Source organism: Ochotona princeps, chromosome 2 (genome assembly GCF_030435755.1).
Source record: "Ochotona princeps isolate mOchPri1 chromosome 2, mOchPri1.hap1, whole genome shotgun sequence".
NCBI lineage: Eukaryota > Metazoa > Chordata > Mammalia > Lagomorpha > Ochotonidae > Ochotona > Ochotona princeps.
Genome location: NC_080833.1, coordinates 166,255,525 through 166,277,896, shown reverse-complemented (window position 1 = coordinate 166,277,896; position 22,372 = coordinate 166,255,525). Strand labels below are relative to the sequence as shown.

The window sequence follows — 22,372 nt, the reverse complement described above, 5'->3', positions numbered from 1 at the left end:
AAACACTGACGTGAATTTGCTTCTTCATTTCATGCATTGTGGTCCCTCTTTCATGTCTACCTGATGCCCTCCTGCACTAGATGTAGCATCACAGAATGAAATTGGACTCTTGTCATCACACCTAAGACTGGGTTATTTATAAGTAATACAAACCATTGGCCCAGTTCCTGGCAATTACAAATAAGGCTGCAATAAATATTCATGTATAAAGCTTTGTGTGCCCCTATGTTTTCAATTTTTCTTTTGCAATCACTAAAAATCAATTGACTGACTACACTTTGGTTAGGCTATAGAATAATGAGAATTCTCATATATGGGAATGTAAAAATGGTTCAACTAATTTGAACAATCATTTGGTAACTTCTTTTAATTTTTTATTTGAAAAGTAGAGTTGCAGAGAGGGAGAGACCAAAGAGAGCTCCTTCATCTGCTGATTCACTTCCCGGATGGCCACAATAGCTGGACCAAGTTGAAGCCAGGATCCAAGAGTTTTTCCAGGTCTCGCTGTTGGGTGTCAGGCATATAAGCTCTTAGGTTTTTTCCACTGCTTTTCATAGGCCATGAGGGAGCTGAATCAGAGGTGGAGCCCCCAGGACACAGACAAGTACCCAGAGGCCCAGATGAAATGCCAGCATCTCAGCTGGTGGCTTTTTTATATTACATCACTTCGCTTCTCGGCCTTTTGGCTAAGATCAAGTGTAGTATGTTACATCACAATGCCTGCCCCCAATTTGGTAGTTAATCTTTTAAGATTAAGCATATAACTACCATTTGCTGTAAGCGTCACCTTCCTAGGTACTAGCCAAATGTTGCCCAGACTGTGGCATCTCCCATCTCCCATCTTCTCATCTCTAGTTCTTCTTTGCAGCCTATTGCTTCTTCAAAATTCTCACCAGTAGTATTAAGGAAGGTATTTTTGAACACACAATGCAGTAAATCTATAATAGTTCTTATCACTAAGGAATTTTCAAGATTGAAATGTAATTTTACTGATGGTATGGGTAAGTTTGTGGCTATGTTATTGCCTACAGGACAATAATAACTATTCAGAGTATACCGTTAGTGTGTTGAAGCTGATGTTGTGGCAAGTGTTCTACTTTTTTTCCAACAGGAAAAGTAGAGTCAGAGAAAGTCATGGGTAGACTTTATTACAATTTATTCAGATACAACACTCAACATTTGGAAAGCAAAGGGATTAAACTTGGAAGTGTATGTTTCTAGGGGAAAAAATTCCACAACCCAAATTTGTATTTCTTTTGTGGGAATATATAGATAGAAAGAGGCGCTGAGGTCTGACATTCCTGGGAGAACTGCTGTTGGACAGCTCCTGGGGACCCACTCAGGAAGCCAGGGTGTTGATTGACAGCCCCTGCTGGCTGTTGGACAGCTCCCACTTGGCAGTGCAGGTAGCAGGTTGACAGTTCTAGCAGGTTTCAAGATTCAAACTCAAGGCTGTGCTGCTCCAGGACAGCCCCACACATCCCTCCTGTCGATGTCTTCTCTGCCATTCAAGCCTTTTTCTCTACCAGCCATCCAGGTCTGCCGCCCATTAACCAAGCATTCCTTTCTCCTTTGTAGCAACAACTGCAAGTTCCACAAGACTGGACACTTAGGACCAGCACAATTTAGAAGTACCCAATACTGGTGCCCTTCATTATCTCTAGGCTCTAATCATATTGCTATAATAGCATCACAATGGGGAGCTCTTCCACTCCCATTATGCCCTTGACACAATGTCACATCTGATATTTCCAAAAGAGGGTATGTAAATGAGGAAATGCTTGAGTCTACCCCCACAAATTCCATTTCCTTTTCAATATTCTGTTGGAATCCACTGGGAAAAAAATCTAGAGGAAAGTAGTGATGACTACAGAAATATATTAATACAACCTAAGCCCTTTTCCACACTCTAAATTGAGAGTCCTGCAAACCTTTGTATAATATCGTTCATATATGAATCCATTTATAAAACAGGCCTCTTGAGTCTTCCAAGAGATAGCTCATTTACATGACATCAGCAGTCGGCCATGTGCACATGATAACTTACCACATATTCAAATGTTGTATTAACACTATCAAATCTTAGAGGTGCTAACTTCTTAGTCACCATGAAAACATTTCTTTGTTAGGGGATTTTTATTGAAATTTAAAAATCAGAAGTGTGCATTGGTATGCAGTAGTAAATTGTGAAGCTTAAAACTAAAATTGCATATTATGTATCTTGGGAGTTTACAGGAAAAGGTTGCCAAATATCTACAGTCCTTCTTCTCCCTACCAAGTCTCAAAGTTCTATAATGGTTTGAAATAAGTAGGGAATGAATGATTCTTAAATTCGTACACGTGTAAGATTAGAATAGAAGAGAATGCTTTGTGTTGTTATTTTGAGAGACATAAAAACAGAGAGGGGGAATTCCTTTATTCTTCATTCCTTAATGCTTGGATCCAGGAAGTCAAGGATTCAAACTGGATCTCCCACAGAGTGGGCCGTGACCAAATCACTTGAACCACCATCTCTGTATCCCAAGGTCTACATGAACAGGAAAGGGGGGTGAGGAGCTGGAAACTGGATTCAGGCATGCTAACAATGGAGTCAGGTGTAGCAAGTGCTAGGCTAAACGCCCATCCATTTGTTGTGCTGGTTATAAGGGCTTTCTTGTTTGAGTGTCAGAGAGATGGACAGATTGACATAGGAGAATGCTTTGTAATCTTAGAAAATGAAAATTCTACACAAGACATCAGAACTAGAGATTGTAATAAATAATTAGTGTAATAAAATCAGTAGTTGATGTTTGCATTTCCATTTTTAAACTTTCTTTTTAAAACATGTAAAAGCTTTTGATGGGTAGCACATGTGTACATATATACAACACATATGTACAATGTGTACAAATCAAATCAAGATGAGTAACACTTTTCTTTATGTAACTATTGATTGAAGCTTTAGAGTTTCTCCCTTCTATTTGTGAAATACAGTTCTTTTCCTCCTATATAACTCTGGAAAAGTCTTTCTTTGGACTCTGATTTGGTACCTGTTATCCACTATTCCTCATGTCCTCCACCCCTCTCAGCCTCTAGCTATTACCATTCTATATTCAGATAGAGTATTTCAGCAGACAATGGAGAGCATATGATATCATTTTTGTTAGCTCCAATGCAACGAGGATGGAGACTTTCACACTCCGCTGTTATCACTAGATAAATCACCCAGCAGCAACTCAACAAAGATACTCAATGACACTGCTAATGGAACTCACTGGCACTTAGAGAATATTTTATCCAACAGTCACAGAGTGCATACCCTTCTCATCAGCCCAGGGAATGTTTCCAAGGACAGACCACATACTATGCCATAAATCATGTATCAACAAATTAACAACAAAGAAATCATACCACGTATCTTTCAGACATAATAGAGCGAAACTAGAAGTCAGCAATAACACAAAATTTACAAATACATGGAAATTGGCTACCATGTTCTTGAATGATCAAATGATCATCGAAGAAATTTAAATAGGAAACCAAAAATCGTTTCAAATACGTTAAAATTAACACAGCGTATTATGACTCTATGTTCTGTGTAGTAGCTAAGATACCAGTTGGAATGCAGTGCCTGACTGAGTCCTGAGCCTGCTTCTGATCCCCACTTCCTGATCACGGGGATTCTGGGAGGTAACAGGTGATGGCTCAAGCCCTTGGAGTCCCTGCTTCTTATGTAGGAAATCCAGCTGAGTTTGGGATTCCTGGCTGTTGGCTAGTATCAGATGAGATCTCTGCATCTCCTTTCCTTCACTCTTTTCTCCCTCCCTCCTTTTCTTTCTTTGTTTCTTTCCTTCCTTCCTTCCTCTCCTGTTCTCTCTTTCTCCTTTTTAATTTTTGCAATAACATATTTTCTTTTTTTAAGATTTATTTTATTTTTATTGCAAAGTCAGAGAGACAGAGAGAGAGAGAGAGGAGGAGGAGGAGGAGAGACAGAGAGAAATATCTTCTATCCAATGAGTCACTCCCCAACTGACCACAACAGCTGGTGCTGCGTCAATCCAAAGCCAGGAGCCAGGAGCTCTTCCAGGTCTTTTATGTGTCATATCCTTCTGGGCTTGTGTATTGGCTGCTCCCAAAAAGCACAGGGGGAAATTCCATAGGTCAATAATGCAGAATTAGCAAGCATGGCTTTAGGCTTGTGTGTTGGAATCCCACAGGTGCAATCTACAGAGGGGCCTGCTCTCTGTCCTGTAAAAGACACTGCTTCTGGGTGTTTCTGGTGGTCACAGAGCAGCCTAACTGACCCTAAGACACAACACAGTGTACCAGAGATCACATCACAGTAGCTCAAGTTGCTGCCAGGATCAAGAGGAGCATGCAATAATGCCTGTTCCTTTTGGAAGCACAGCAGTCACTTGGATCCCAGACTAGGAGGTCTGTGGAATTCTCCTGCAGCAAGGGCTGCCAGTTTGCCAGGGTGAAAGAAGTCGCTGAGTTTTCCCAGACAGGCAGGGTAGGAGGTACTGCTGTTTTGTCCAGTGTATGGAGCTTTCAGGGTCTGTGCTGGTTGGGTTTCCCTTTACTTGTTAGCTAATTTTAGGTTTGTCTAACCCCAGATCATTTATTATCTCATTATCATTCATTTGAAAATCCATATATTGTAAGAAAACCTATATCTTCATAAATTCTTTTTATAGACTATTATCCTTTGACACCTACTGAACAGATGGCGTCAAGTTGTAGGAAGATAACCTGATCTGGCTTTTTTTTTTTGGAGGAAGTTACAAGTGAACTGATGAGTCACCTGATCTATCCTTCTTTTTAAAGTACAGGCAGTGTAGACAGGCTGATCCTCAGACACTCACCAAAGCTACGATCCTGTTCTTCTATCATCCTAATACAGTGACTGCGCCTCTATAGATGGTTTGATCAACACAATTTAAAGAGATGTTTCATGATAAAACTCAGGTCACTGTCACATCCCCATTGTGAAACATGGAATTTTGTATGGTTTCTTTGTTCTGCCTACAAACGTCACCTTCATGCTTTCTGTATAGTTTGTTTAAAAGGTGATTGTATGTATAAATCATTGTATATATAAGCTTATATGTGTCATTTTATGACCACCTCATTAAGAACTTAATATCATTCATTTTAAAACAAGAAACAGAAACAAACTTCACCATAAATTGCATTATTCTGTTACGAAAATAATTCCCAAAGACCTCAACTGGTATGATGGTTTTATGCATTTAAATGTACATAGTTTATTTATTTTAAAATATTTTGCAATTCACACACTGGGTTCATTTAGCTGAGTCTTCAACAGTAATTTCCAGTTAAAACTGACTATTCACATCCAGGAAAAACTTCAGGTATCCAGAGTGCTTCCTTCTGTATTGCTTGGTAGATTTTGGCAAGAGCAGTTCTGTTAAGCCCTGGCCATTCCTACCCCTAGGAAGCTCTGCAGTTCTGCGGCTCTTGGAGGTGGAGCCGGTGGCGAGCTCCCGTTCATCCAACCTTGTGTCCCACATGTCCCGGTTCGCAGGGGTCCTCCTGCAACCCACGAACTCCCACGCATCCGACCCTGCACCACAGGTGCCCGTTCACAGGCATTCTATGGCATCCCACGAACAATGATGTTGCTGGGACCCGTGTGACTTTTCCCCAGTGGTTTGGATGAAAGATAGACACTAGTAAACGTTTCAACAAGTTCTTTCCGTTGGAAAAAACTTAACTGCTTTATGTTGGTTAGGCATACGCACTGGCCCAAGGAAAGCAAACTAACAAATTCCTTTAGCTTAGACAAATTTGGTAGTATGCTCTTTCAAAGAAATCATTCATGTCTAAAACTGGGTTTCCAAGATCTTTCAGCACACTGGAGGGGGTTAGCGGCCCTGCTTTGCTTGAAGAAGTCCTTTGAGCAGCCAGATAGGACCTTGGGAGACATCACTGAAAGAAAAGAGGAGTGAATGCAATCTGACGGCTCTCTTGAAAGACGCTTTGCTGTTCTAAGTCTGGTCTCTACACACAGTCAAGGCAACTGGCTGCCTGCTTCCCTCCACACCCCTCCCTGCCGCCCCACCTCTTCCTCTCTTCTCTCCGTCCCGCCTCCAGGATTCTCCCAGCTTCCAACATCACCCATACAGACACCCAATAGGCATACATGATGTTGGCAGCAGCCTTAATCCCACTGGGAGTCCAGCTTTAAACAGAGAACAGGTCTGAAAGTCATCGCAGGGAAATGAAAAAGCATTCTGAGCAACTCTCAGGACTTTTAATTTCTGCTGTTAGGCAATTATGCTCTCCTATGAGCCTCTCTTATTAAATTAAATTACAGCCTTTGCTTCCCATTAAAAGCTTTTGATGCTTTAGAAGATTACAGATATATTTAACACTGTAACTTGTAGCTAATAAGGTTTTGTTAAGTATTTTTAACCGAGTGATTATTATGTTGTTAAATTGTGTAATCCGTAATTCTGTGCACCTGGATTGAAGCATGTGTTGTTCAACTGTAAAACTTTCCACACACAAACCATAAGCTTCAAACCCAAAGCAAGACCAACCTGTCATCTCATCCGATAATAAAGATAACAAGCCCCTTTCAGTCCAGACAACCACATTCAAATAGGTCAAAAGAAAGGCCCTGAAGAACCTTCAGTTTTTTTCTGTTCTATTTTGGAAATCCTGACCTAGAAGTGATATAAAAATTGAAGAAAATGCACAATTAAAAATAAAATTCTGAAACACCTAATGAATTATGATCTGTAAATCCCTGCAAAAAATAATTCAAACACACTAAGCTAAAATTTTTGTACTCATGAAAGAATGAATACATGATTAGGTTAAGAAATTTTGTGCTGAAAATGCATTTATATACATATATATGTTTTATGTACTATATAAGTTTATGATTATTGTTTTTAAGTGGATTCTGTGCAGCTATGTATATAGAAGATTGGTTCTACTCACGTTATCTTTTCTTTTATTAATTATTTCATTATATGCACTCAGATAATAGGTAAATGCTTTGGCAAAATTTCAAACAATGTAGAATGGGAAAGGCTTTCTCAATGAGGGAAAAAACCTTCTTATGAATAAACATAAACTTCCCACTCTCCAAACTGCTCTTCCTGTTAGTAACCTTTTTTCTCTCCTTCAAATACCCAGGTACTGGAACATACTGGGGTGTGACTTGGGTGTCTCCCCGCAATTGAGGACAATATTGTAGTCTTCATTTTCTTATTATAGAAATGCTTTGCTGAGTTCCTCACTGAAAACAACTCTGAGGCCTTCAAAAGTATCTCCATCACAAATTCCAAAGTTACATCATTACTGAAAATGATACATGCATTCCTTTAGAACTTCCAGGTTTTTTGTTCAAGAATTCAAAGTTCATATCCATGGAGACATTTGGCCTGAATGTGTTTGAAAACCATTGTAAGGTTCCTAGAATTTCTCTGAAAGACATCCTTGGTTTATTTCTCCACCTCGGGGCTAACGTACCTCTCTAAATCAAAGTTCAGCAGTTAGTGGCAAGCGCGTGATTCAGGCTTAGAACAGCAGCCTTTTGAATCTGAGGAAGTACCATGCAGTTGAGGTAGGGGTGATGTTTTCACAGATCCGTTTGAAGGTTACACTTGGGAATACCATGGAGTCCTTGGGAAGCAACATTGGAAATGTCCCTAACACTTTTACAGATAGCTTCTGTTTACTTTCTGCCAGCAGCATTCACAACATCATAGTGACACATTAACCGCAGCAAATTTAGAGACCGTGGAAAAGATAAGAAAACAACAATCTCCAATACGTCTTCCTTCATTGCAGACCTTCTGCCAGCTTCCATGCACTGTCAGATACTGTTGATGAAACTGGAAATCTTTATCTGGAGGCTTCTTAGCTGGTCCCACGAATGGACCGAGGTCTGCTCCACATGTCCCTCGGTCTGCCAGTGACCTGGCTGGACCAGCACTTCTTACGGCAATGACAGAAGTAGAAGAGAGAAAACCCAGTGGAGTTTTTGAATCTACAGATACATCACCGCCCTGTTGTTATCAGACCAATGCAGGTCACTGGGCAAGCCAACCTTCATGGCAGGGAAACAAGCGACTTCCACAGTTACTCAGCTGAGAGGCTGCATACGGGGGTGATGACCTGGGACCAGTAGTTCAATCTATCACAATACGCCTCTGCTTTTGTGCCAACGGTAGGGAGCTTTTGTACTTAGTTTCTAGAGAATCATCTCATCTCTTAAATGTCTTACTGACAAAGAAGGTTACATCTTGAAAATTATGTTTGAGGGATATTTCTGTGAATTTATACATCTCACCAGGCATGATTTTGCCAGATCTGTTAGGATTCCCTTAACCCAGCAAATACTTCACAACTGTTTGTGAATTGCTATTGATAGAGGGAGAGTAACCACACGTTGTTATACCCGCTGATCGACAAAGAAGGATTTCTCTCTCACAAAAATGTGTTATATGATCTAAAAACCTGTCCCCTCCAGTTTCATTACTCGGGTCTTCATAAACTTGCAGATAACTCATATTAAAATAAAAGCAACGTGTTCTGGGTAAATATTTAAGTCCTCAGACACCAATGCCATGGCACAACTTAGGTCTTAAGGGAAGGTTGTCATATTCTCTGTCAGTTTGTTCAAATACAAGCTGCTTCAGAGAACTGCTGTCCATTCTGCACATACATCAGTAAGCCAATGTCACAGTGTAGGGCTAAAGAAATAATTCTGTATTTTTAATTGAAGACACGTACTTAAAACAGAATTCCTGACTCTCTTCCAGCTTCACTGTTCCACCTGTACTTGTCATAGGAAAGATTAGGTGGCTGATGGCTGGGGAATTTGTCTTCAGGTTCCTACCAATGAAAAATCAGAGGAATCGGGTCTTCCCCAGGCGCTAATCTAGGCTAGACTATCAGAGAGTCATTATCAAGACGTTTTTTCACTCACTGATGAAAATAAAATAGGCTGTGATTTGACATGCTAGCAGTGCTTGTGAGGTATCCACACTCTATCAAGATCACATCATCTCCAAACTATTGCAGAAGGAAAAGCCATCAGATGATGGTGTGTTCAGGTTCAGTGCAATAGCCGAGTCTTGCCAAATGTTAAACAAGTCATGAATAAACGATAGCAAATCTGACAGAGTCCAAGCTGTGGTCAAGGAACTGGTCATTTGGCAGGGAGACTGGTCCCACATTATCATTTATGGATGCAATTTTAAAGCAGTCTTGGAAAAATACGTATTAGTTAAGCAGTGTTTATTAAATTTGTTCCCCCTTCTTAGTTGCTGGTTAATGTGCACATGAGAGAAAGATGGTTTTTGGCAGGGTGGAGGAAGGGGACAGGAGAGGAGAGGAATGAGCAGATGTGAACAATAATAGCACCGAGAGAAGCTGAAGATGGAGAAAGGGATCTTTCTCCTCTGTGGAGTCCCCAAGTAAACCCGTAGCACATTCTATCTACAACTTCCATTTTGGTTGATGCTATCTCCCACTAAACTGTTCGGCCTATTCAGGAGGACATGCCATTGCGTTTGGTTAACCCAGCGTAGTTCCTAGAACACAGGAGCAGCTGAGTCAGCATTTCCTGAAGGCGCAACTGGAGGTCACAGTGGCCAGGTGCAAGAGTTTGACCCGGATTATAACACGAAGCATGAAAGAATGTCTTGTACAGTCTCCCGTGTCCCATTTCAAGAAGCACGGGGCTGAGGAAAACAACATGGTACTCAGGTTAAAATAACCAAGGACTTCACCTCATCCAAGAAGGTAGGACTGTAAGTCTGGCAGGGTGGGACAAATGCGCAGGAGGAATCCCTGGAAAGTGAACACGGCAGTCTTCTCTCCACAAGGCTACAGATGCCCTGACGCACGGCTGGGAACCAGGAGACCTGACCCAGCCAACTGATCAACCCTGCAGAGCCTAGCTCATCTTCACCCAGAGTGTAACCCCTTCTCGCCATCCCCATCTCCCCTTGGTCTGGATTACAGAGCCCTTGGAGTACTTACACTGAAACTCCAGTCAGCAGCAATTCCAAGGTCTTGGGATGATCTTGTGAATCAGAGCACTCAGAAAGCTTTTTTGTACTCAGTCAAAATCTCTAAGAGTTCCCTTGACTATTTTTCTTCCTTTGATAATAAGGTATAATACATTTCAGTCTTTGATTATTAAGAAAATATTCATTGTATTCATTTAAGGCAATGTTTAAAATGCTTTCAGCATTAAAATGTTTATATAACCCACTTTGATAAATGCCACAGTTTGTGCATGCCTAATGATTGTTTATATTACAAATAAACAAAAGAACTAAAACCAAATCAAAGTGGGGAGAGAAAGCATCTAATTGCATCCCAACCCACAAATCCTGCTTTTATTCTTGTTACACTAGGAAACCTTGCATTTCATGATTTGGTCCCCATAGTAAACCTGCAAATCATCTGAAAATGTAGTATCATTTCCATGCTGCAAGTGCCGGACAAAAATATTTGAACTGACCCACCACCAGGGTGCTATACCAGGGTAGCACACAGTTTTATAAATTTGTGGTGCCGCCTGCTGTGGAGTCAGGGAGTTGAATAAATCCTTCCCACTAAATTATCAGGTCAATACAAAGATGTCTCCTGAAAAACATCTGTATAATTTTAAAATAATAATAATAATAAACTCTCTTCCTAGGGTGAGCATATAGGGAAGCAGGATAACAGTGTTCTGCAGCACAGCAGACAACCATTTCCAGGCCACATTACACGTACTACGTAGAGAGCTGGACAAGAGGGGCTGAAGGCTTCAGACAGAAGGAAAAGGCAATGAGATGTAGAGCTTCAAAGGCTGGTTTGATTGGTTTATGTGTATAGAAATATTGCTCTGCACCCCATGAAACATCCAAGCATTATTCTTTTTATTATTTATTATGTTTAAAATAATTAACTCTCTATTTTTTGAAACTCAGAGTTACAGAGAGAGGGGAGAGGTCTTCCATCCACTGGTTCACTCTGCAGATGGCTGCAATGACCAGGGATTGGCCGGGCTGAAGTTAGGAGCCAGGAGCTGCCTCCAGGTCTCCCTCATGGGTGGCAGGCACCCATGTACTTGAACTTCTGCTGCTTTCAGCAGGCCATGAGCAGGGAACCAGTGTAAGTCTTGTATAGCTCAGCCAGGGCTGCCTGCTGAGCCAGTCTTTGATGCAGGCTGCTGGAAAGAAGTCTGAACCTACAGACAGGAAGGAAGGAAGGAAGGAAGGAAGGAAAGAAGGAAGGAAGGAAGGAAGGAAGGAAGGAAGGAAGGAAGGAAGGAAGGAAGGAAGGAAGGAGACCATTTTTTCTTCCCATTTTTGTTTATTAGTATGATAGCAGATTTCATGTATTTTATAGATGAAATTCTAAGAACAAAATGATATTTCCTTCCTGCCTGTGCATTTTAAAAAAAATTTTGTACAATTCAGGTTAATGAAGGGACATGAGTATTTACACATTCAAGCATCTATAATCAAGAAGCATTCTTCTCAGAAATGAAGAAAACGTTCATATCACAGCCAGCAATTGAATTAGGTCTGGGAGTGAGAGTAGGCTACCTGAAAAGAACTGACTTTTTCTTGCCCGGAACAGTGAGAAAAATCTGTAAACACGCTTGAAGCAGATCAAGCAGCTGAGGCTCTGCCCATGGCTGCATACAAGGAAAGCAATTGAAGATCTCTTAGGAAGGATTGTTTCAGAGTGGAATCATTGTGCTGGTCCTGAGAAGCAAAGAACATGGTGAGCTCCCACACTGGAATGTTCTCTAAGCAACATCCACAGCCTCCTGCTAACTGCAGTCACATCCTTTTCTTGCAAGGATCCTGCAGCTCAATCTGCAAATGACCGTTCTAGATTTACATCAGAGAAATAGGAGCATGGCAGAGGAGGAAAAATAAGAACGAAACACTCCCTATCGCTGGTTTTATACCACTCCGCTTCATTGCATGGTCTCTGGGAGCGCCAAGTGCTTCTCCGTCCTCACACATACACACCACTCAACACCCATGACCTCAGAGGCGGTTTCTCTGCACTCTCACCGAGCAGTTCTAGGTTCAGTCCATTCTGATGCTAGCTACCTAAGGCTGGTGTCAGAGTGGGGGCCTCACTCCCAGCAGACTGTCCCCACTGCACACGGCAGTGGCAAACACCATTTGTGACCTGTGCTTCTCCCATTATCAGCCCATAAGTGAATGAGCTTGTTCCACTTTCTAGAGTGTCTCATGGAACTCAGTATATTTACAGTCATCCATGTGTTATGAAAGTTGTTACCAATGACACAGATGAATGGGCACAAACAGCAGTCCTTGACAAGTGCTCAGGATCAAGGCTGTGTTCTCTGAAGCATCCTCTGGCAGATGGACACAACTTTCTTCTCTTCTCAAGTACTGACTCCTTGCTAGAACATAATTTCCTTGCAAACAAGAGTTCTGCCTTCTCTTTCACTAGTCTATCCCCAGAAAATTGCCTGACACAGAAAACATGTTCAATAGATACATGTTGGGTGAACTGAAGGAGCTGAAACTACCCAAACTATTAACAAAATAGTTCCACTTCCTCATGCATCCATATTCATGCTTTGTTTATACACACAAATCTGTCTAATTGGACTTCTCCCCTTCTAAAGCTATCCTAATAACAACAGACCACAGAGAGTGTGGCGGTAACCCTGCATCCCCTCTGCACTTACATTTATACATGAGCCTTTAAAAAAATCATATTGTACTTGTTCTTTTTCCCATTGGTTTATAAGGCCTTCCTGAGTGGGGAGGGGGGCAGGGAAGTGGTGCAGCATGCTACTCCAGCGCCTGCATCGCGGGTATCACATATGGGTGCTTGGTTCATGTCCTGGCTGCTCCTCTTCCTGAGCCAGCTCCCTGTGTCCTTGGGCCACTTCACCCATGGGAGCATCTGGAAGAAGCTCCTGACTCCCAGCTTTGGATCAGCCCGGTTCTCACCATTGCAGCCATTTGGAGAGTGAGCCAGTGGACAGAAGAGCTTCCTCTCTAGAACACCCACTTTCAAGTTAAATCAAGAAATCTGTTCTTACAAAAATCTTCCAATGGTAAATTCTAACGTGATTATTACTTCACAGTAAAACACTTTTACTTGCAAACCCCTCCTCTGGTACAGGACTCATTTTGCAGTTTTTAGGTAGTGTCAATCACAGACAAGCAAAAAATCCAGATTTTTCATGCTGTTTTATATATTTATTTTCACTGGTTTTCTACTTTCCCTATAGAACTCACATTTTCTATATTCTAGGTTTTTAGTCTTATATTCAATTTATGTAAAATGAATAGATATCATATTTTTCACAATGCAGATTTCGAAGTATGGGAGTCTACCTCTCTCCTTCTTCTGCCTCCCTTCCTCCCTCTCCTGCTAATTATCTTTCTCAAATTGATTTTTTAAATATTTTTAAAATTTTTTATTGGAACAGCAAATTTACAGAGAGGAGATACAAAGTTCTTCCATCCACTGGTTCACTCTCCAAGTGGCTGCAAAAGCCAGAGCTGAGCTGATATGAAGCCAGGAGCCAGGAGTGTCTTCTGGTCTCCCACATGGGTGCAGGGTTCCCAGGCTTTGGGCCATGCTCTGCTGCCTTCAAGCAGGGAGCTGGATGGGAAGTAGAGCAGCTAGGATACAAACCAGCACCCATATGGGATCTTGGCACATGCAAGGTGAGGATTTAGCCACTAGGCTATCTCGCCAGGCCCTCTTCCAAATTCTTACACTAGCATATTCATTCTCTTCACAGTAACAACCTTAACTGTCCAATATTTAAAGGTATCATGACATAGGAAGGAGAAAGAATGATTATATATAATAAAATGAATTAAAATTAAAATGAAAATCCTACAGTTACTCATGAGTATAGATTCCTGTTGTAGACAGCAGATAATTGCCAGTATGCTAATTTCATCTCTAGAGATGGTGTTTGGTGTGCTCTGTGTATTAATTGCCACAGATCAGAAAGTAGTCGGCATGCTGTGCAATACAAGCATAGAGCTTCCACCTCCCTCGCCTCCTCCTCCGCCTCCATCCCCCCTCCTCCCTCGCCTCCATCCCCCTCCTCCCTCACCTCCATCCCCCCTCCTCCCCCGCCTCCATCCCCCCTCCTCCTCCGCCTCCATCCCCCCTCCTCCCCCGCCTCCTCCCCTCTTCCCTCCTGAGCCTCAGTCACAATCGTATTTTGAACTTCTATGATGTCACGTATTTTTTTCAGACTGCACACAGGATTGAAATCACTTGATATTTGTCATTCTGAACTTCGTTCCAGTTTGCATAACAATCTCTAGTTTCATACACATTGTTGCCAATGACAAGTCATTAGCCTTTTTATGGCTAAGTAATATTTCATGTGTGTGCACACCACAGTTCATGAGTTTATCAGTGGATGGATATGTGGGCTGTTTCCATTTCTTGGCCGCTGTGAACAGTGTAGTAATAAAAAGAGGACTGCAAATGTCTCTTCGACAGGTGGATCTCATTTCCCTTGGACACGTACCCAGGACTGGGATCGTTGGATCATCTGGAAGATCTATTTTTGGCCTTTTCAGGAAACTCCACACTGTTCTCCAATGGCTGTCCTAACTGATAGTCTCACCAATGGTGTTCGTGTATTGCCTTGTCAACTTCGGCCCTCGGCCCTTTTCCAAAGACCGAATCTTCCTGCAGTGAGGTGCTGCACCGCGTGGTTCTGCTGTGCACTGCCCTGAGTATGAGTGATGCTCAGCACTTTTTCAGATCTGCCTGACCATTTGTACGTCTTCCCTTGAGAAATACCTGCTTCTTTCTATTGCCCATTTTAAAAATCGGATGCTTTGGGCTCTCTGCTCTTGAGTTGTTTTCGTTCTTATATTCTGGAATGTTGAGCCCTTGTCAGATGTATAGCTTGCATATATTTTCGCATATATTTTCTCCCGGTTTCTACATTTTATCTTCACTCTGTTGGTTATTTCCTTTGCTGCAAAAAAAAAAGAAAAAACTGTTTAGTTTTATCTGGTCATCCTTGTATTTCCAAGACTTTTGGAATTTGATCTTTAGTTTGGTGAAATCCCATTTGCTTTTTCTTTCTTTGCTTTCATTTCTTGTGTTTTGGGGGTCTTGCCTAGATAATCCTTATGTTTTCTAATGTCTCATATATTTGAATTTTTAAACTGGAGAAATAAATCAATGATTGAAGGCAGGAAGCTTGAACATTCAGTGAGGTTAAGGTGATGAAAATATATAACACAATAAGTATCAGAAGATACTCAGGAAGAAAAGAAAGAGAAATAGAAATGGTGTAAATATAGATATAACATTATCCCCTAGTTCTCCACAGTGACGCTGAACACACTCAACGCTCCGATTATAACCAGCTAAGATAAAGGACGTCAACAGTAAGTTCAAAATTGTGTAACATGATCAGTGTGGAGGAATGTCAAAACTGACATTTAACAGGTCATATTTGACACAGTTCCTGAGATTATTCAGTCGGGGAAAGGACTACCTTTTCAACAAATATTGGGACTACTGGATATTTGTGTGCAAAATAAAATAAAATTAGACTCCAGTCTTAGGCCTTATAAAAGCTAAGTCAAAATGAATCAAAAGGGACGATCGCTTGGCCCACTAGTTAAGACATCATTGGGATAGCAGAGTGCAGTTCCTGAGAGGCATCAGGCGTGGCCTTAAGGTGCTTGGTTCCTGCCACACCCTTGGGAGACCCAGGCTGAGTTCCCAGCTGCTGGTTTTTGGCTTACGAGCCCTTGTAGGCATTTGCAGAATGAACCGACGCATGGAACGAACTCTCCAGCTCTGCCCTCTTCTCTTTCTCTCTCTTTATCTCTACTTGTCTCACATGCATACCTTCAAGCTTCTAGAAGAAATTCAATAAATAAGATTTTAAAAAGTGAATCAAGGACCTAGATGGAGAACCTACTTTTTTTTTCAAATTCTTTGTTTATTTTCATTTTATTTGAAAGGGGGAGACAATGACAGTGACAAGTATTCTTACTGCACATACATGCATGCACACGCACAAATACACAGATACACACATGTACAAATGCACATGTATACATAGCACTGTGTGCACATGAGTGAACACACAACATGCCTATGTGTGTATACACATGCAAACACACGTGCCTATATCTATGGACACATGTGCACATATGCCCCTACACATGCACACACATGTGCACACACAAAATTAACTATATGACATGGATGTGCTCATTGTCTCGACTGCAGTCATCATTTTTCTGCATGATTTTAACAAAACAGAACACTGTGCAACCTAAATATATACAAGAAAAAAAATGAGGGAAAAAAGTTTATCAGTAAGGAGAACAAGATGTGTTTCAAGAATAAACATGACCAATCTAGGATCCCAGACTCTCAGCACAGTCCCTGGTGCCAAACTTGCAGTGCTCCAATTTCTGTTCAGCTCCCTATTTGGTGATAAATCTGGACTCATCTCTCACTTCCATGTCTCTGCTGCAGCTTGAGGGTGATGACACAGCCGCCTTGAGAGAGCCTCTGTGAAGACTGAAGGGCTATTACCAATAACAAGATCTTGATCAGCGTTCAGTAACATAATTATTACGAATGGAAAGCGAAAGCTCATTGACACTTAGGTACATCCGACGAGCTCAACCTAAATCAGTTGTAAGAATCTATTATTTTTGAGCTTGAAAAAAACACGATTCGACCAAAATTATGAGCAAATATGGATGACTACAGGAGGGTACCTCAAACTTCATGGAAAATCTAACTGAAAGGTGTCTACTTTGGTGTAAAAATTTTGACAATCCATTCATGGTTTTTCATAATGCACTTTTTCCTTTCATATGCATGAATTTCAATTTTATACCAAAATAAACATTTTAAATTATATTTTCTGTAAACTTTCTGAAGTGTGTGTGTGTGTGTATGTGTGTGTGTGCTTAAGCCATGTCTAAGTGTTAGTAGAAGCACAAATAGGAATTGTTCATACAAAAGTCAGGGTGACATGTTACTTTAATGAGGGAGAGAGACTAGGATTTAAAGATGTTTATGTAAAGGTGCTGACTGCTTTGGTAATATTTAATTTCTTTCTTAATTTTTTATTTTTATTTGATTTTGAACATGACTTTAATTTTTTTTATTTTTAGTAGGTTCATTACAGTTTGTAGATCAATTCTAAGAATGCAATGATACTCACTTTTTCTTTCTCATATCTTTCTCCCCTCCCATTCATCCTCCTCCACTCATTTCCTCTTTCACTTTTATTATTTTTTTTAGATTTATTAATTTTGTTGGAAAGGTAGAGATACAGAGAGAAGGAGAGATAGAGAGAATAACTGACTCTCCAAGTGGCCACAAAAGCTGGAGTTAAGCCGATTTGAAGCCAGGAGCCAGGAGCCTCTTCTGGGTCTCCAATGCAGGTGCAGGGCTCCAAGGTTTTGAGCTGTCTTTCAGGGCTTTCCCAGACCATAAGCAGGGAACTGGATGGGGAGTGGAGCTGCCAGAACATTAACTGGCATTCATATGGGAGCCTGCAAAACAAGGATTCAGCCTCCTCCATCACTTTCGGGATAGCATATCTTTACTCTGCATTGTAGCCAAGGGCTACATGCTCCAGTAAATAAGGAATATAGCAAGTAAAAAGCAAAAGGTTTAGCAGAAATATAGGCTATAAACTATTGACTATTTCACACACAAAGAGTAAATTTTAAAGTTAGTACAGATATTAAAACTACAGTAGTGTAGCATTCTTACCCACTTGCTTGACAAAGGTATACAAAATTGGCAACACCTTATTTTCAGCAATTCTGAAACACGAGGGTTTTTTTTCTGTTTTTGTTTTGATTTTAGCTCCCACATAGAAGAGAGAACACACAGTATTTGTCTGGCTTACTTCACTCAATATGACTACTTTCAGTCCCATCCATTTTGCTGCAAATGGTGGAAACTGATTCCTTCTATAGCCAAATGATATTCCATTGTGTATATGTCGCACATGATTTTTTACCCAGGTGTGTGATGAAGGGGGCCAGAATTGACTCCACATTTTGGCTGCTGTCGACACGGTGGCACAGGTGCCTCCTTGGTCATGCATTCCGGTCGTTCGGGTATATGCCCATTAGTGGGAATTCTGGGTCGTAAAGCAAAACCATTTCTAGATTTTGTAGAAACTTGCATTCTGTCTTCCAGAGTGCTTGCCTTACGTGCTTATGTTGCACCACAGAACATTTAAGTATTCTATCTTTTGTGTTTATATTTGCAGTTAAATTTCAAACTCAAGAAGCAGTTGTCTGGTGCCTGCTCCTTCATTCTCCCCTGGCTCTCACAGGACCGGCAGCTTCCTCCCATTTGCATTGTTTCCATGCCTGTATCCTCTCAGCATCATATGAAAGACTTGGGCTGCATGTTCGTAACTTTACAGTTCCTTCTCTTCGGCTGAGGCACATGTGTCTACATACAATGTACATGTGTACATATCAGTGCATATCAGTGTGTATTGCTTTTGGTTTTTATGTGTGTTCCACTCCAAGATACAGAAAGGTACACAAGTTATCTTCCTATTTTTAAAATTTATTTGAAAGTCAGAGGGATAGAGAAACTAGGAGAGACTCAGAAAGGGAAAGAGGGAGAACTTTCCATCTGTTTCACTCTCCAAATGGCTGCAATGGCCTGGGACAGAGACAGGTTGACACCAGAAGCCAGGAGCTTCACCTAGGTCCCACAGCTGGGTAGCAGGAGCCCAAGCACAACTGCTTTTCCCAGGCTGTTATCGGGGAGATGGATCAGGAAAGCAGCCAAAGCTCCAACCAGCACTCTAATATAGGATGCCAGTGACCAGGGCACAGCTTAACCAGCTGTGGCACACCATGGTGCTCCTTGGAAGGAAGGAAGGAAGGAAGGAAGGAAGGAAGGAAGGAAGGAAGGAAGAAAGAAAGAAAGAAAGAAAGAAAGAAAGAAAGAAAGAAAGAAACTTAGTTATCATCAGCACATCTAGGAAGCCAGTGAATTTTAGTACTTAAACATAGATTAAAATATAGAGTGTATCAATTAAAATATACGTATAATATATTAAAAAGATACATTCTAAAACACGAAGTGTCACACTTAGCCCGTATTGTGTCTGGTCCAGGATTTTGACTACATCAAGCTTTTCCCCATGAGACACACTAAATAAACAGTCCGCTTACAATGATGTTAAAGCCTGGACGAGTTGACAAAGCACACTTAATTTCCTTGCTATTCTACTGGAAGCCCATCATTCCTAAAAATATCCAAATTTTCTGCATCTGTGATACCTTTGCAGTTCTTTCTCTTGGAGTAATTTAGTTGATATGTTGGCAATCCTCATAATTTTATTTTCCTTAAATTGTTCTTTTGGGGAACAGCATTGGGCAGGTTAACCTACCACCATTGGCATGCCATATGAGCTGAATTTGAGTTCCAGCTGTTCCATTTCCAATCCAGCTCCTTGTTAATGGTATGGGAAAAACAGTAGAAGACAGCCTAAGCACTTGGGCTCCTTGCACCCATGTGAGAGACCTGGAAGAAGCTCCTGGCTCCTGGTTTTTGGATGGCTTAGCCTTGGTCCTTGAGGACATTTGGGGAGTGAGGCAATGAACACAAGATATCTCTTCTCTTGCTGTAACCTTATCTTTCAAACTAATGAATTAACCAATTTTTAAAATTATCCTTTTTCCAATGTTAACACACCAGTAGAAAATTAAGAACACCCAGCTTCCCCTCTTCCAACCCGTCATGGCTGCTGCCCTGGGAGGATTTCCCTGAGGCCCCTCTGCTCAGCTGGGTGGCAGTTTCCAAAGGCAACTCCACCCTCCACATCAGCACTCAGGCTCTCGCGAATTTCTTATGCACCTTGCACATGGCAGTTCTCCACGTCGGTTCTCAGAGTGGCAGCATCATCAGCATCACTTGACAACCTGTTGGAGCTCCCTGCCCAGCTTGACAAGTGAGAATCTCTAAGTTCTTACAGCAGTGTGAGTGTTCACAGGCCCCACCAGGGGATCCCAGTCCCATTCAGCTGGAGAGTCACTGCCCCCTACTTTGGGGCTAAAATACTGCTCTGTGGTATCACACATCTAGGGAAGGGCACACTGAGTAGCACCAGAGCGTGTCTGATCCTGAGTGAAGACGCACGGCTGCCCATCCCCACACATGCTGGCCAAGGCGGGAAGAGCGTGGCGGGAAGCAGCTGCACCTGGTTGCTGCTGTTTTCCACTTCACACTGTTTTCCCGGTCTTTAAAACATTACTATGCAGTGTGTGGTGTAGCTACATTGCCTGTAGTGTCTCAATGTACTCAGTGGTTTCTGTCAAGTGGCACTGCCCGGATGCCCCTGCTGACCAAAATGGGTCATGCCTCCGGGAGCAGCCCTCTCTTCATCACCACGGAGGAAAGCACCCCTCATCCCTGTTCAACCTTGCTTTCTCTGCTGATTTTGAAACTCCCTTGCAAAGTTATTTTCTAACTTAGCTCACCTGCTGCCCCATAGAGTCTGTGATGAGGACCTGAGCCACAGAGCATTCTCTCACACTTGGATGACTTTATTAAGATCCATGTTGGAGAAGCAGAAGCGATCAGTATCACAGTGTACCACCGGAGAGGCTCCAGCTTGATGTCTGACACTGATAATGAGGCATCGTGAATCCTCCTAGAATGCAAAAACATCATAAAGCTGTCATGCCCCATTTCCTGCCCGAAGGCCATGCCTGGCACACATCTGGGAGTGCTCGGCCTCCACCCTCAGTGTAGGTTACAGGCTGAGATCTAGGATACAGGACAACCCTGAGCTTGGGGAAATGTAAAAGCCTTGGCGGGGGAAGGGGCAGCATAATGGCATATCAGGTTAATACTTTGCCTGTGGTGCCAGCATCCCTTATAGGAGCTGGTTTAAGGCCTGACTGTTTCACTTCTAAACCTGCTCCCTGCTGATAACTTGGGAAAGCAGTGGAGCATGGCCCAAGGCCTTGGGCACCTGAACCCATATGGAAGACCCAAAGGAGGCTCCTGGCTTTAAACCAGCCCAGTTCTCACCTTTGCAGCCATTTGGGAAGTGAACCAGCAGATACAAGATCTCTCTCGCTCACTCTCGCTCTCGCTCTCTGTGACTCTTTCAGGTAAAATAGATACTTAAAACAAAACAAAAACTTGGGGTCTGAGTTGATTCAGAACCAAGCCGAGTAATCAATACAGCCAGTCCTGCTAAACTCTCAGCTGCTGCTAGCAGCTTTGCTTCCAAATTAATATTCAGCTCCATCCGGTTTGCTAGGTCACTGCCAGGAGGTCTGGCCTCTGCCACCTGAGCCTAGAACCCTAGCAGACCTCTGCCTTCCTGCATCTCCACTCTGCTCGCCTGGAGGGAACACCTGATTCCAGTCACCTTTCAACACTGCCTAACTGCACCAGCTCTATTACCTGGTGACTCTACCTTTGCCCAGCTCCATCTCCTTGGAAGCCTCTGACTCCCCTTGAGGACTCCCTATGTGCCTTACACTCAGCTGTAGTTCATCTCCAAATTCTCATGAGTCACAAGATTACAATGACCAGTGTAGTGACAAAGTCTCTGTGAGGCCTCGAAAGAGCCGGGACATGGAGGTTTCTGGAGGGTGTGATTTGGATCATGCAGCTCCAGCATGCTGGGGAGATCAGCAAAGCATGGACAGCCCAAGGACAAAGGGCCAAGGTCAGTGTGGAGGGCACCATGGGCAGTGAGGGCAGCTGTACCCCTTGGAGAGTGTTAGCTGCAGCTGGCTTTTGCAACTAAGCAAAATACACAATGACAAACTGTGTTGCAAGCATATCATGGTCTATTCCCAGAGTGGTTGGAAGACACACAATTACATGCAGGGTTTTTGCAGCAGACCTGACCCATGCTGAGAAATATGGTGCAGCTTCCTTCTGGCTCCTCAACCTCCACTTATGTCCTTTCAAGGGGTCTGGTCAAAAGGCAAGAAGAGTAGAGGTCAACTCCCCAGGGTTTGGGAGGGATGGTGTCTGAAACTGAGTTCCCTGCTCCGGATGGGCTACAGACGGCCTGGAGGAAGATGCCTCAACTGCCGCTCCAAGAACAGAATGTGCACACACTTGTAGTTGGCGTGAGGACACCACGGGAGCCAGCCTGCTGACCTTGGCCATCCCCACTCTGCTTCAGATGTCACCCTCCATCTCCTAAGAAGAATCAAGCCTGGAATCTGAAATCTCCAGCTACCCACAAGTGCAGGGCCCTGGTGTGGGGGCTGATCTTCCTCCACAACTGACAGTGATGTGTAATGACCAAACCTGGCTTGATAAATGCCCCTCCCCGTTGCTGGTGCTGGGGAGAAGCAGGTTTTTGATGTGTAAAGCAGGC

General features: G+C 42.4%; 1 pseudogene; it reads left to right on the top strand.

Annotated features, from left to right (window-relative positions):
- Positions 1-666: 666 nt before the first annotated feature.
- On the top strand, positions 667-773 carry LOC118760391 (U2 spliceosomal RNA; annotated as a pseudogene).
- Positions 774-22,372: the final 21,599 nt, after the last annotated feature.